We start from the raw sequence: 14,615 nt of genomic DNA on the forward strand, positions 1-14,615 counted from the left end.
AGACCTTAGCTTGTATAGTAAACATATGTGGGGAACTGTATCAAATGCCTTTGCAAAATCCAGATACACTACGTCTACCGACCTTCCTTCATCTAGATGGCAACTCACCTCATAGAAGGTTAATAGTTTTGTTTGGCAAGAACAATTTTTCATTAATCCATGCTGATTACTGCTAAGGATACCGTTTTCATTACTAAAACCTTGTATATAGTCCCTTATCCCTTCTAAGAGCTTGAATACTATTGATGTTAGGCTAACTGGTCTTTAGTTCCCAGGGATATATATTGGTGCTTTAACAGCTTCCCGCCCACCGCACATCATATAATGTTGTCTGGTTTGAGCGGCAATATCTGAATATTGCCTGCAGCTACAGATATCTTTTTCAGCCAGCGATTCCCTACACCATAAGAATGATCATAGCAATTGTTCAGCCGCTTGATCATTCTTACAGGTGGCGAGAGGGGACAACCCCCTCCCTCCGGTGCTTCTATCGACTCACCCGTGTCATTGGTGAATTGGAGAAGGGAATCGCTGGAGCCCGGATGCCGACGATAGAGATTTCCGGCAGACTAGATGGCGTCACGCCCAACCTCTGCATTCGAAAAAACGGCGCCGCCTCGGCTGGGAAGCCAAGATCGTTTTTTATTTTTTTTTTTTCAGGCTTCCCAGACTAGAGGCGAGATGTGGAGACGTACTGACCCCATCTCTCACTGTAAAGAGACACTGTTATGCTTATTCTTATTACAAGGGATGTTTACATTCCTTAAAATAGAAATAAAAGTGCGTTCGCGCATGCAGAAGCGAACGCAGAGCGCCCACCTATGTAGACTGTGTTCAAATCACACATGAGGTATCGTCATGAACGTTAGAGCAAGAGCAATAATTCTAGCCATAGACATCCACTGTAACTCAAAACATGTCACCAGTAAAAAAAATTAAAGCGCCGCCCATGTGGATTTTTAAGTACCGAAGTTTGGCGCCATTCCACGAGCGTCAATTTTGAAGCGTAACATCTTTCACATTATGCAAAAAAATTGGGCTAACTTTACTTTGTTTTTTTTTTGTTTTTTTTTAAAGCATTAAACTTTTTTCCCAAAAAAAAAAAAAAAAAACGTTTTGCAACGACTGCCATTTTATTCTTTAGGGTCTCTGATAAAAAAAACAAAAAAAACAAAACAAAACATAATGTTTGGGGGTTATATGTAATTTTCTAGCAAAAAAATGATATTTACATCAAGGAGAGAAATGTCAGAATTGGCCTGGTAGGCAAGTGGTTAAAGACTGGTGCTACATTGGCTTTTCGCCAATCAGCTGGTACCATATCAGTCAGTAGACTGTTCGTAAAAACTAGGAACAAACGGTCTGGCAATTACTTGTCTGAGCTCCTTAAGGACCCTCGGGTGCAAGCCATCTGGTCCCAGTGACTTATTTATGTTAAGTTTTTCCAAGTCTATTTCTGATGTTATCCTCTGTTAACCATGGAGGTGCTTCCTGTGACATGTCATGAGGATAAATATTGCAGTTTTGCTTACTGAAGCCCCCGCATTTCCCCATTGAAGACTGAGAAGAATACATTGAAAACCTTTGCCATCTCACCATCCTTTGTAACCAGAATCCCTTCATCAGTCTTTATGGGGCCAATATGATCTGTTCACCTTTTTTACTATTTATGTACTTAAAGAATTTCTTGGAATTTTTCTTACTCTCCTCCGCTATGTGCCTTTCGTGTTCTATCTTAGCCACCCTGATTACACCCTTACATTTCTTATTGCATTCGTTGTACAGTTGGAATGCTGATGATGATCCCTCAGCCTTGTATTTTTTGAAGGCCCTCTCCTTTGCTTTTATATGAATTTTACTAAACTAACTTAACTTGTACTGCAGCAGGTTGGCTCCCCTGAGCGAAACTACATAACTGTACGTCGGTTCGCCTTTTGACCACTAGGGGTCATGCACCCGCGGCGCCATGCCAGAGCCGATGCGAGTTCCTGGCGGGCGCGATGACCGGCAGGCACTCGCGATTGCTCGTGACAGAGCAAGAACCGGGATCTGTGTGTGTAAACGCACAAATCCCGGTTCACTCAGGGGAGAGGAGAAAGATCGTGTGTTCATACCAAGTTTTTGACTTTCACCTTTCATTCACCTTTCCTATATTCCACTGTTAATTTTGATTTAGTTTTGAATTTTTTTTTATATATCTATACACAAATGTTTTGCCTTTTATTTTAAATTTTAAAAACAGAATTGTTTGACCACTGACAAAAAGTGATAGAAAATCAAAATATCTGGAGCTGTCAGAGTAAGGGGTGAGGGGGAATTCTCCAATGGAGGCACTTGTTCCTATGACAACTTTTCAGGACAGACATTCTGTTCACTTTGGAAGGATTTCACCTCATTTGCAGTTACATCTCCATTAGAGGACCAACTGCACAAAGGAGGTAAGTATGACTTTTTTTTTTAAATAACAAACACAAGAGACTTTACAATCACTTTAACCCTACTCTATAATTAAAAATGAAAAGTTTTGGCTTTACATACACCATTTTCAACATATCAATATACAAAGATCCACATAAAATAGCTTTCAAGCAAAATTATTAGAAGAGAGCAGATTTTTAAAAGCCTTCTGTAATAACTGTATCCTAAGTGCTGGGTTTCTTATTGTACATTGTGTAACACACACCAACGCCACTGAAGAGGCAAGCTGCCACTAACAATGTGTCTTTGTATAGCACACCCTACGCATAGTACATATTGCAGCATGCAGACCTCAAGCAAACCTGTGTTTTAATTATATGAATTCAATACTGCATGAAGTCACTTCTAAATCATAAAATGTAAAAAAAAAAAAAAAAAAAAAAAAAATCTATGTAGAACTTGCCATTACTAACAAGCTCTTAACAAGCAATCACCAGAAGAGTAAACATATTTATCCAAATGACAATATTATTAAAAGGTATTCCAACATGATACACAGGAGCTGTAAATTCCTTTACTTGGAGTGCATTACAACAGATCGGATCTTAGTATTATACCACTGGTTTACGTGGCTACCTTCAAGTGAGTTGACGCTGGCAAAGCTGTAGGGACAGTCCTAGCATAACCTTCCCACACCCAGCAAGCAATAAGGAATAAAGGGAAGGGACCGGTTTCCTATAATATACTTGAAAAATAGTATTTTACAAATAATTTTTTTTTTTTTATATTCTTAATTGAATAATACAGGACACAGGATCTTATTCTTAGACCATTGAGATGTCCAAAAGCCACACAACAGAGGGGTGGGTAACACAGCAAGCAAATGCCAACAGGCCCAAGTGGACAAACAGGTCTCAAAACTCAGAGAGCAGCCCGCAGCACCTCAAAAACAAAGTGTTTCTAATGCATTAAGGTAAACAACCTTTCAGATGCAGCGCCCCCCCCCCCCATACTAACCTGAGCCCCTTCTTGATCCAACAATGTGCATGAGAGCAGCATGGGGGCCGGGGGCATCTCCTGGGGCCGGGGCCTCTCCTGCTGCAGCTGGTCACAGCCAGTGAGCCAATGAGGAGAGAGCAGGGGTGGGGCTGAGTCACACTCTGTGTGTGAACCTTTAGAATTACTTTAAACATGTGTACAGAAGACCAGGTGGCAGTCTTTCCAAATCTGGAAAACGAATGCTGAAAAGCCCTCAATACAGTGATCGATCTGGAAGAGTGTGCCTTAACATGAAAGGGAGGAACCTTACACTTCAGACTGTAGACTCGAATGAGGACTTGTCTAATCCACCTGGAAAAAATTAAACAAGAGCCAGGATGTCCCTGTGGGTACCCTGAGGAATGACAGAAAGAATTGAATTGTCTAAAAGAGGATGTAGCTGTTTAGTTGTGATCTGCATTGCAGAAGTCTACCTGAAAGTTTAGCAAAATCTACCTGGAATGTTTTGGAGCAGGGTATACAGAGTTAAGCACAATATCTCATGGAAGCAGGAAAACCACCTTGGGAAAAATTGAGGTAATAGGCCAAAAAACAACCTTATCCCTGTGTAATACTAGTAAGAGTTCTCTACAGGATAAAGGTCATTAGTGCAGAGACGCCTCTCACAGAGTGAAGGCAACAAGAGAGGCAATCCTATGAGTAAGGCAAACAAAAAAAACAAAAAAAAATGGGCTGATGGTGTTCTTTGGGTGATGTGATGTGTTGGGTTTGTGCCAGACATAGCGTTTTCTTTGGTGGCCAAAAAGTTCAATTTTAGTCTCATGAGACCAGAGCACCTTCCTCCATACATTTTGGGAGTCTCTCTCATGCCTTTTAGCAAACTCAAAACATGCCATTTTGATTTTTGCTGAAAGTAACGGCTTTCTTCTGGCCACTCTGCCCTAAAGCCCAACTCTATGGAGCATACGGTTTATTGTCGTCCTATGTACAGATACTCCAGTCTCTGCTGTGGAACTCTGCAGCTCCTCCAGGGTTACCTTCGGTCTCTGTGCTGCCTCTCGGATTAATGCCCTCCTTGCCCGGTCCATGAGTTTTGGTGTGTGGCCGTCTCTTGGCAGGTTTGCTGTTGTGCCATGTTCTTTCCATTTGGTTACAATAGCTTTGATGGTGCTCCTAGAGATCATCAGAGATTTGGATACTTCTTTATAACCTAACCTTGACTTGTACTTCTCAACAACATTGTCCCCTACTAGTTTGGAGAGTTCCTTGGTCTTCATGGCAGTGTTTGGTTAGTGGTGCCTCTTGCTTAGGTGTTGCAGCCTCTGGGGCCTTTCAAAAAGGTGTGCATATGTAATGACAGATCATGTGACACTTAGAATGCACACAGTGGACATAATTACACTAATTATGGGACTTCTGAAGGTAATTGGTTGCGCCAGAGATTTTTATGGGCTTCATAACAAAAGAGGGTGAAGACATACACACGCCAATTATCAGTTTTTTATTTCTGAAAAATAGTTTTATGTATACATTTTTCTAATTTTACTTCACTAACTTAGACTATTGTGTTCTGATCCGTCACATATAATTCAGATAAAAAGAAATTGAAATAAAGGCTGTAATGTAACAAAATAGATAAAAAGCCAGGGGGGTGAATACTTTTGCAAGGTAGTGTGTTTGTGTATATAATATAATATATATATATATATTTTATATAATACACACACACACACACACACATATATATATTACACACATATTATATAAATACACACTATATATATATATATATATATATATATATATATATATATATATATATATATATATATATATATATATATATATATATTTTACACATATATAAATATATAAAAAATATAATACACACATATAATCATATATAATACACACATTATATTTATAATATACTTACACTATAATACACTTCAGGCAGGTAGACTCTGCCCCCTTTCGTGAATTTGTGGAATGTGCTGTACCTCAGTGGCAGGTTCCAAAAGGCCATTTTTTACCAGCATGTGGCAGGCAATGTTTTGGCCTCATTGGACAGATGGTCAGCAGTAAGGTTCATATTACCGCTGACTCGTGGTCCAGCAGGCATGGGCAAGGACGTTACCTTTCCTTCACAGCGCACTGGGTAACTCTGCTTGCAGCTGGGAAGGATGCAGGCCAGGGTTCAGTGTTGATGGAGCTTGTTCCGCCACCACACCTCCAAAATGCTAGTGGTGATTCTGCCACAGCTCTCTCCTCCATCCCCTCCTCCTCTTCTTCCTCAGAGGTGGTGGTTGACGCCACGCCAGCTTCAGCCAGGAATGGTTGTATGTGACAATGGCACCAACCTTCTCTCTGCACTCTGACAGAGACACTTGACCCATGTTCGGCACACGTCCTGAATTTGGTGGTGCAGCATACCCAGACTTACAAGATATCCTGAGGCAGGCCAGAAAAGTCTGTGGTAGTTTCTGCTGGTCATACAATGCCAGTGCTTAACATTCAAAGGGAATGCAACCTGCCCACCACCCGCCTCATTTGTGACCTGCCCACCAGGTGGAACTCAACGTTGGCAATACTGCAGTGGCTGCACACACAGAGGGAAATCAAGGAGTGCCTGTGCGAGTATGGCACCAGGACAGTGTCAGGGGAGCTAGGCTTCTTTTTGCCATGCCAGTGGCTACTGATCAAGGATGCATGCACTTTGCTGTCACCATTTGAGGAGGCCACAAGGATAGCGAGCAGCGACAATACATGCTTCAGTGACACTGTCCCTCCAAGTCTTCCTGCTGGAGCACACGCTTTGTGGAATCATGGACAGGGCACTTGAGGCAGATAAGCGGGAGAAAAAGGAGGACTTCCTTTCCTCTCAAGGCCCCTTTTATCCAGATAGCACTCCAGTGGGCTGGCCAAACACACAGGAAGAAGGAGAAGAAGGAGGAGGAGGAGGAGGATTGTGTCAGCATGGCTGTAGAGGAGAACACTCAGCAACAGTCTTCAAGGGATAACTTTCAGTCCCCAGAAAGGCAAGGAGTTGTAGGTGGCGGGGAGGAGGTGGTTACGGATAACGTGATCCTTAGTGACCCAGAATCGAATGCCTCTGCAAACTTACGCTGCATTGCCTCCCCGATTCTGCAAAGCCTGCGAAAGGCCCCTAGGATTCGTGGTATCAAGGAGAGGGATCATTACTGGCTGGCAACCCTTCTTGATCCACGTTACAATGGTAAGTTTGCAAAACTCATCCTGCCTTCGCAGAGGGAGCAGAGGATGAATCCTCTTCAGGAGGCAATGAAGAAAGGTATGTACAATGCATTTCCAGACCCTGGGAGGTTACCATTTCCTGGTGCTGGACAACGTGTTGCTGAGGCTTCGTTCAGTCAGAGGAAGAGCGGTGGAGAAGGTGGCCGGCTGACTGATGCCTTTAAACAATTTCAGTCCTCAGCGCCAAGGTCAAGCAACCATCACCAGCGTCTGTATTATATGGTGCAGGAATATCTAAGGGCAAGAGCAGACTTGGAGACCTTTCCAACAGAGCACCCACTGGGTTTCCGGGTCTTAGTTACATATAGTTACATAGTAGGTGAGGTTGAAAAAAAAAAAAAAAAAAAGACACAAGTCCAACCTATGTGTGTGATTATAAAAGTCAGCATTACATTGTATACCCCTATATGTTGTGGTCGTTCAGGTGCTTATCTAATAGTTTTTTGAAACCATCGATGCTCATAGTTACATAGTAGGTGAGGTTGAAAAAAAAAACAAGATTGGGGGAAAAAAAAAAAAGACACATTGTGGGGTCACCAGTATGGTATTTGTGAATTGAAATCATACCCTCACAAGCATCTCTTCTCCAGAGAGAATAAGTTCAGTGCTCGCAACCCTTCTTCATAACTAATGTCCTCCAGACCCTTTATTAGTTTTGTTGCCCTGCTCTGTACTCACTCCATTTCCAGTACATTCTTCCTGAGGACTGGTGCCCAGAACTGGACAGCATACTCCAGGTGCGGCCAGACCAGAGTCTTGTAGAGTGGGTCTTGAGGATGGACCACTGGCCAGAACTTGCTCAATATGCAATTGAGCTACTGGCCTGTCCTGCATCCAGATTGATTCCTGAACTCACATTCAGTGCTGCTGGAGGGTTTGTAACAGATCAAAAAGTGCGCCTGTCCACAGACTCTGTTGATTGATTCATTTTTATGAATGTGAGCCTGTCTTGGATCAGCAGCTATCAAGCACCTGATGCTGATGTAACTGATTGAATTTGCTATGCATGTAGGATCTCTTGAAGCCTGCCTATGCTGACTATCCTATTCCTCCAAAATCTTGATGATGCTAGCTTCTAACAATATTTTTTGTTTAGGGCACCACCGCCACCCAAGGCTCAATTTTTCTGCCCCTGTTTAGCAGGGGCATGCAATTACAATTTTTGATATAATATTTCACAGCAGGGAACGTTCCTGCGCCCAACAAGAGTATCTGAGGGGTTACAGTGTTGTGACACCACCACCCAAGGCCCAATTTTTCTGCCACTGTTTAACAGGGGCATGCAATTACAATTTTTGATATATTTCACAGCAGAGCCCATTCCTGCGCCCAACAAGAGTAACTGTGAGGGCTTACAGTGTTCTGGTAACACCAACACCTAAAGCACAATTTTCTGCACAGTATATAGGGCAGGTCGTATAGTATATATACTGCTGTTCAGAGTATATAGTGCCTGGGGGACCCCGACGCCATTAAAAAAAAAAAAAAATTGGCACCTGAAGGGCCTGGTATGGATTTTGCGGGGGGGAGGGGGGGGGGGGGTGTTGGACATCCTCGCCTTTCTTCTTTTGATATTTTTATCTATATTGCCTGAATCCAACATTACATTACAGCCGCGACCAGTTTTAAATGACAGTTTTTCCTTTAGAAATGTAATTTTGCTGCGACACCGTTATAAACATGGGAAGGATGCGCTACTTTACAGGCATTCTAAGGATACCCCCTAGGCGCGATATTTAAAGTAATATTTCATTTTTATTGTTTCACTTTAAGCATTATTAAAATCACTGCTCCTGAAATATTGTCAGTTTTAAAAACTTTTTTTTCCATTGACACATGTCCCCTGGGGCAGGACCCGGGTCCCCAAAACACTTTTTATGGCAATAACTTGCATAAGCCTTTAAAATTAGCAATTTTGATTTTTCAAGTTCGTATCCCATAGACTTTAACGGTGTTCACACACATTTTTTGCCTGTTCGCATGTTCTGCTGCAAACCGAACCAGGGGGTGTTTGCGGCTGTCGACTTGTAGTTTTCAATGAACTACCATGGCACTGTAAGTGCTGGGGTAGTTCATTGAGTCTTCCTGTCAGATCTGAAGGCGACCTGCATGGCATCAGCTATCTGCTGATCGCTGGTGCAATGCTTTACACACTCCCAAAACAAAAAATTATAAATGCACATTCTTTTGTCAAAAGGTGAACTTATCATTTAAAAAGGATAAGTTCACCTTTACAAAACAAATAGTAAATGCACATGACTGCTGAGAAGCATAGGCTCATTTATGACCAACTAATAAACCAGTACAGAACAGAGATTCCAACTATAATGCATATACTTGGCAGCTCAGTGTTAAAGCTTCCTGTGCTCACAAACATGAGTACAGCTGGCATTATGAATGGTCATGTAAATAGCAAAATTACCTGTAGGCAATCTCTTGAAAGCAAATAAGAACATGCAATGATAGTTGAGGAACCATTAGTTCTTAGGACCTGGTCATGTGAATGAATGCTTGTCTATTCTTCTCTCAATATTGCTCTGAACAAGTAATAAAAAATGTTTGATAATTGTGTACATATTTATTAGCATTGCACGGATACCATTATCGGTGCCAATACTAAGCATTTGCACAAGTACTCACGCAAACGCTCTGATACTAAAACTATTACCTTGAGTCTCAGTTCACACTTTTGTGGTGCAGGAAACCACATGTGATCGGCACAGGAATCATACCGCATTCCTGTTCAAATCACGTGATTCCTTGCAGTGCAATTTGAGCCATTCATTTTGTAGGGCTCAAATCGCACCGCACCCACAGGAAAGGTGCAGGCATCTTTTTTTTCTTTTTTCACACTGGAATTGGATCACAGTGCGACTGTGATGCAGTGCAGGAATCACTGCAAATCCTGCACCGCGTCAGTGTGAATGAGGACTCATGTTCGCAGGCTGTGTGTAAAAAATAAATGCATCCAAGGGCATCAGTAATTGGTTTCGGCGAGTACTTGAGAAAAAGTAAAAGTAATGGTACTCGTACTCAGTCTTAAAAAACTGGTATAGGTGCATCCCTAATATTTATTACAGGTACTTCTATAGCGCCGACAATTTACGCAGCATTTTACATTTATATTGTACATTCACAACAGTTCCTGCCCTCAAGGAGCTTACAATCTAAGATCCTTAACTCACATTCATACATACACATACTAGGGCCAATTAAGCCAGGAGCCAATTACCCATCATATTTTATTATTTTATACAGTACCAACAAATTTTAAAGAGCTTTACAGCATACATGGACCAGTCAACGGAGGGCAATTTTATTATACCAGTCTGGAAAGCCAATTAACCTACCAGTAGATTTGTGGATTGTAGGGAGAAAACCAGAATCGCTGGAGCAAACCAACAAAAGGATACCCTACACACTATCTGGATACAATCCTTTGTTAGGCTTGAGATCAGTTGCCGAGCAAAGCAAGGCAAGCGTGAGAACCACTATGTCACCACAATGCCTTACATATTTCAATTGTAAAAGGCACCCGCATGATTATTTTCACAGCAATCATTAAGGAATTACAGACCTGCTAGCCTTCCTGTGTATGGAGTGCAAACTATTTCCATGACCCTGAACAGGTACTAAAGTAGAAGAAGTCAGAAGAAAACTGCTGTATATCTGCCAAGGTCATCACACAATCACTCTAAAGCTGGCCATACACTTAGTTTTGTCAACTATCTGGGACATTGTATTCTAACAGCGGTATCTGCCACTGCTGGAATTTACTGATCAGCGTCTACAGCCACTGATCGACAAACATTTTCCAGCATGTCCCCTTGAAAGAAGGTGATGAAACAAACGACTTCTGTTGAGCAGAGATGGCTATACACTGATCGACACTTAGCTGGTCCCTGCTGAACCAGCCAAATTTGATCAGAGCATGGCCAGCTTTTATGATTATTTTGGCCTGCTTAGCCTTGAAGATCCACACTGACAGTTTCTGCATTCTTTCTAGTGCAAAGGCCACACTCCGCTTGTGCCAGAGGAGTAGGAACCTTCCAATAGAATGAACAGAGTTCACAATGAACATGAGAAAGAGGAGCAAGACCAGATAGTGTGGAATTTCAAAAAGAGGCTGGCGCAAGCAGCACAGGGACACGTGGTTACATGGCTTGTCAGGGATGACAAAAGAGCAGGGAGGCTCACGCTTTAAAGTGAGCTGAAGTTGAAAAGTGAAGACCTGCTGATGGCCGTGCTTAAAGCTGTTCTTCACCCTAGAAACAAAAAAAAAAAAAAAAAAGTCAACAGCTGCAAATCCTGTAATATTAAGACACTTACAGCGTGGTCCTCACCTGAGCCGGCTCTTTGGCCGTCTTCGTGTCCAGGCGCCAACATTACTACATTTACTTTGGAAAGCCAGCTGTGACTGCTTGCGACTTCAGTTGGTTTCCCACTGTACATGCGTGAGCCGCACTGTGCTTTATGAATGGTCCCACAGCTTTCTGGAACCCGTGACAGGTCCCTGAGGGCTGCGGGGGAAGGTGAGGGCGGGAGCTGACGGGGGGGGGGGGGGTGTAGGTTCAACTTCTGCTTGAATCGTACTTGGCGATCCGACTGGAAGTGGGAGTAGGTACCTGTCAAAACATGGTAACCACTCCCCGCATAAAATGAAGTGCCATAACTTAAAGAGGAGAGGGAGGGGGCCTTACTGCCGTTTATTTTAACTCATCGAAAACTGAGGGAGGTGGGCAAGGAACTGGCCAATATCTGCTTAGCGGGTGGTCCAGTTGGCCGCCTGCTGCCTGGAAAATTGTGACAAATTTTCCGGCTTTGTGGCCAACAAGGGAGAATCATTCATCCGCTCTGTATAGCTTGTGTGTGCCCAGCTTAAAGTGGCACTTTAGGCTACATAATTAAAATTGTCAGACAGGCAGGATTTTTAAATGCAGAAGAGACATGCTTTGTCTTTTCTGAATAAAAGCTACTTACCTGCCTGTCTGCCCTTGTACAATGAGCCACGCTCGTGCAGCACACTATACAAATTCGGCAATGCTGAATCTAAATGATTCCCGGCACCGACGTCATCCCCTCCTGGCCAATGACAGCAGATGGCGATTGAGACCCGGAAGCCAGCCGCCAGAAGATGTCAGCGGCAGGGTGGGGAGTTTGGTGACATCGCATGAGCTGAAGCAAGTATTGTTCCGCTTTAAGCCAGTGTATCTGATCTACAGTGAAAAGATCTCCCTGCTTCTGAATTATTCATTCTATAGATCTGCGATTTGTAAATCTCGCAGTCATGCTGACCAATGAGCACTTGCCACTGCACGGATTGATGGATACATACTCTGGGGCTGTGTACTGCATTGCATAATCTGCTACGCCAGTGTTCTATCAGATTGCCGCTACCCATCAGATGCAACGGAAGTGACGAGTCGACCAAGAAATACTTACTGCGCATGTGCTACCTGTTCCACGGCGTTCCAAACACCTTATGATCTGACGGATAGCAGTAATATGATAGAACAACCATGTGGACAGCTTACTACACCCAGCTACGTCTTGAATTTCAGAGTAATTCAATAATTATTTTTATCTAAGAATAAAAAGTGAGCGAATATAAAATATAGTATATTTATATCTGTGATGCTGTTTGGATGTTTAATTTTGAACGCATAAAAGGTTTAGCGCTGACCAGTGCGGGGTGTACCAACATGGCCTACTGCACTTTCCTACTGCTTGCGTTCAGCTTCTTTCATGTAACATTTAATGTAAAATGTAACATCAAAACAGCATCACAGATGCAATATAATATATATATATATATATATATATATATATATATATATATATATATATATATATATATATATATATATATATATACACACACACACACATATATATGCAGACACATTATATATATATATACACACATTTACTTTATCGCCAAAATTATTTGAAATTCAAGACGTAGCTGGGTGTAGTAGGATGTCCTGCTGGGTGTTCTATCAGAATACCTCAACTTGTCAGATCATAAAGTGTGTGGAATGCATGCGCAGTAAGTTTTTGGGGTTGGCACATCACTTCCGTTGCACAATCTGATGGGTAACGGTAATCTGATAGAACACCAGCAACACGGGGGAATCATCATACTAAGTACAGAAAGGTCTAGGGGGGGGTGTCCCGGATATTTGGAGTGTGAACTTACATTTTTGCCTTATAAACCTATCTGTCATAGAATCTAGCTGCTCCGTAATTCAGACTTTCAGATCCAGTATGTGTGTGTAGCCTAGTCTGGTTTGAATATTGAACAGTAGGCCCGCTAAGTAGAACACTGCTTATGTCACCACAATCATAACCTGCTGTAAGCATTGCATGGAACACTGTATGTAGCTGGGCTGCAGCTGATAAAAATATACAAACTATAAAAGTATCTTGCTGAAAATCAAGCAGATCAAACGTGAAAAAAGTTCCACATACAGAATCCTCCTGCCAGAAGAAAAAGTAGGTCATGACTATAAAACATGCTGCTGTTAGTAAATTAACAACTGTCATATTCAGCTTCCCATCCCACAATCATGTAAAAATTATTAGACTTGCTGTCTTGTTATCAAGATACGTAGGCGCTTGCAGACATTTCCACAACACCAAGCAATGCGTGTTCCAACACACACCAAGCGAGAAGGGGATGACTATCAGCACAGGTTGAATAACTATTAGATCACGGTCCCAGCGCCTCATTACATCAGGCGCCTACACGTTGTGAACATGAGAGTCACGATGAGAAAACATTTGTGCTCTTCAATTACACCGACGTGATGTTTAGAAGCATAGAAGCGTACCTGTAAAAGATTGCCAACGTGCTCTATGTCTAGGCAAAGAATAAAAAAAAAAAAATAAAAAATAAATAAAAAACACATTCAGTAAATCTCTAGAATACATGGACATTTAATGGAAATATAGAAGAGTGATAGCAGAAAAAGATGACATGGTCCATCAAGTCTGCCTTTTGTTTTTTACATCTGGGCTTCCACTTTTTTTTTTTCATAGATATAGTATAGATTTTTCCCTAGGTTTCTCACTTTAAAAATGTGTGTTAAATCTGCCAGTAATCCAGTGGATTCCTAATTTTCTGCAATGAGATGACACTGTTTATGTTGACGTAAAATTCCAAACAGCGTGGTCAGTACTACCTAAACTCTCCCTTGCTGGACCACAAAACACACTGCCCTTATGTTAAAGTGTTACTAAACCCACAACAGTAAAATCAGTCTGTATATGCAGTAAAGGATGCTTGCTATACTCACTGTGGAACCTAAGGGGTTAATCCTCTGCATTGTGTAAAAATGCTGTTTGATTCCATCTTCTCTGACCCGCCTCTTCTTTCATAGTCCCCAATCCAACTGCTGATAAAAGAGAGCCCTGGGGGCAAGCTGCACATGCTCAGTTTGTTGTATATTGCTAGAGCGTTGTTTTTTTTTCTTCTTTGGAGCATGTATGTGATCAGCACAGGGCCAATCAGCACTGATCAGACGTTCAGGAGTCCTGCAGCCTCATAGGACAGTCAGAGTAGAATGAAAACTCCTCTTACAAGCTTTAACCAAAACACCAAGTCACAAGACTGTTATATGCTGCTGAGGAGAAAAGGTATTTAGCAGTTCATATTTACTAAAATAATTGCATTTCCATGTTCTGTGTACTGTTGGCGCAGTATAAATCCTGTATAATAATAATAATAATAATAATACTGTGGGAGACCAGATATAGTGAATGCAGGGTCCTGGGTTTAGGAGGATTAAGGAGATGGGGAGAGATAGAGGTTCTGTAGTCCAGCATGGGAAAGCTCAGGCAGGACTGACAACACTGCTTGGAATTTGAATGTAGTCAAAATAGGTTTGCAGCTTACTGGGTTTCTGACAGAACCATCAACAGTT

The 14,615-nt window shown here is 42.0% G+C and overlaps 1 protein-coding gene across 3 annotated transcripts in view; it reads right to left on the reverse strand.

Annotated features, from left to right (window-relative positions):
• The window catches only part of MAST4 (microtubule associated serine/threonine kinase family member 4), an 865,092-nt gene that overhangs the window by 768,292 nt on the left and 82,185 nt on the right, over positions 1-14,615 (reverse strand). The window lies entirely within an intron of this gene.

The sequence above is a fragment of the Aquarana catesbeiana genome, linkage group LG01, assembly GCF_042186555.1.
Source record: "Aquarana catesbeiana isolate 2022-GZ linkage group LG01, ASM4218655v1, whole genome shotgun sequence".
In the NCBI taxonomy this organism is placed as follows: domain Eukaryota; kingdom Metazoa; phylum Chordata; class Amphibia; order Anura; family Ranidae; genus Aquarana; species Aquarana catesbeiana.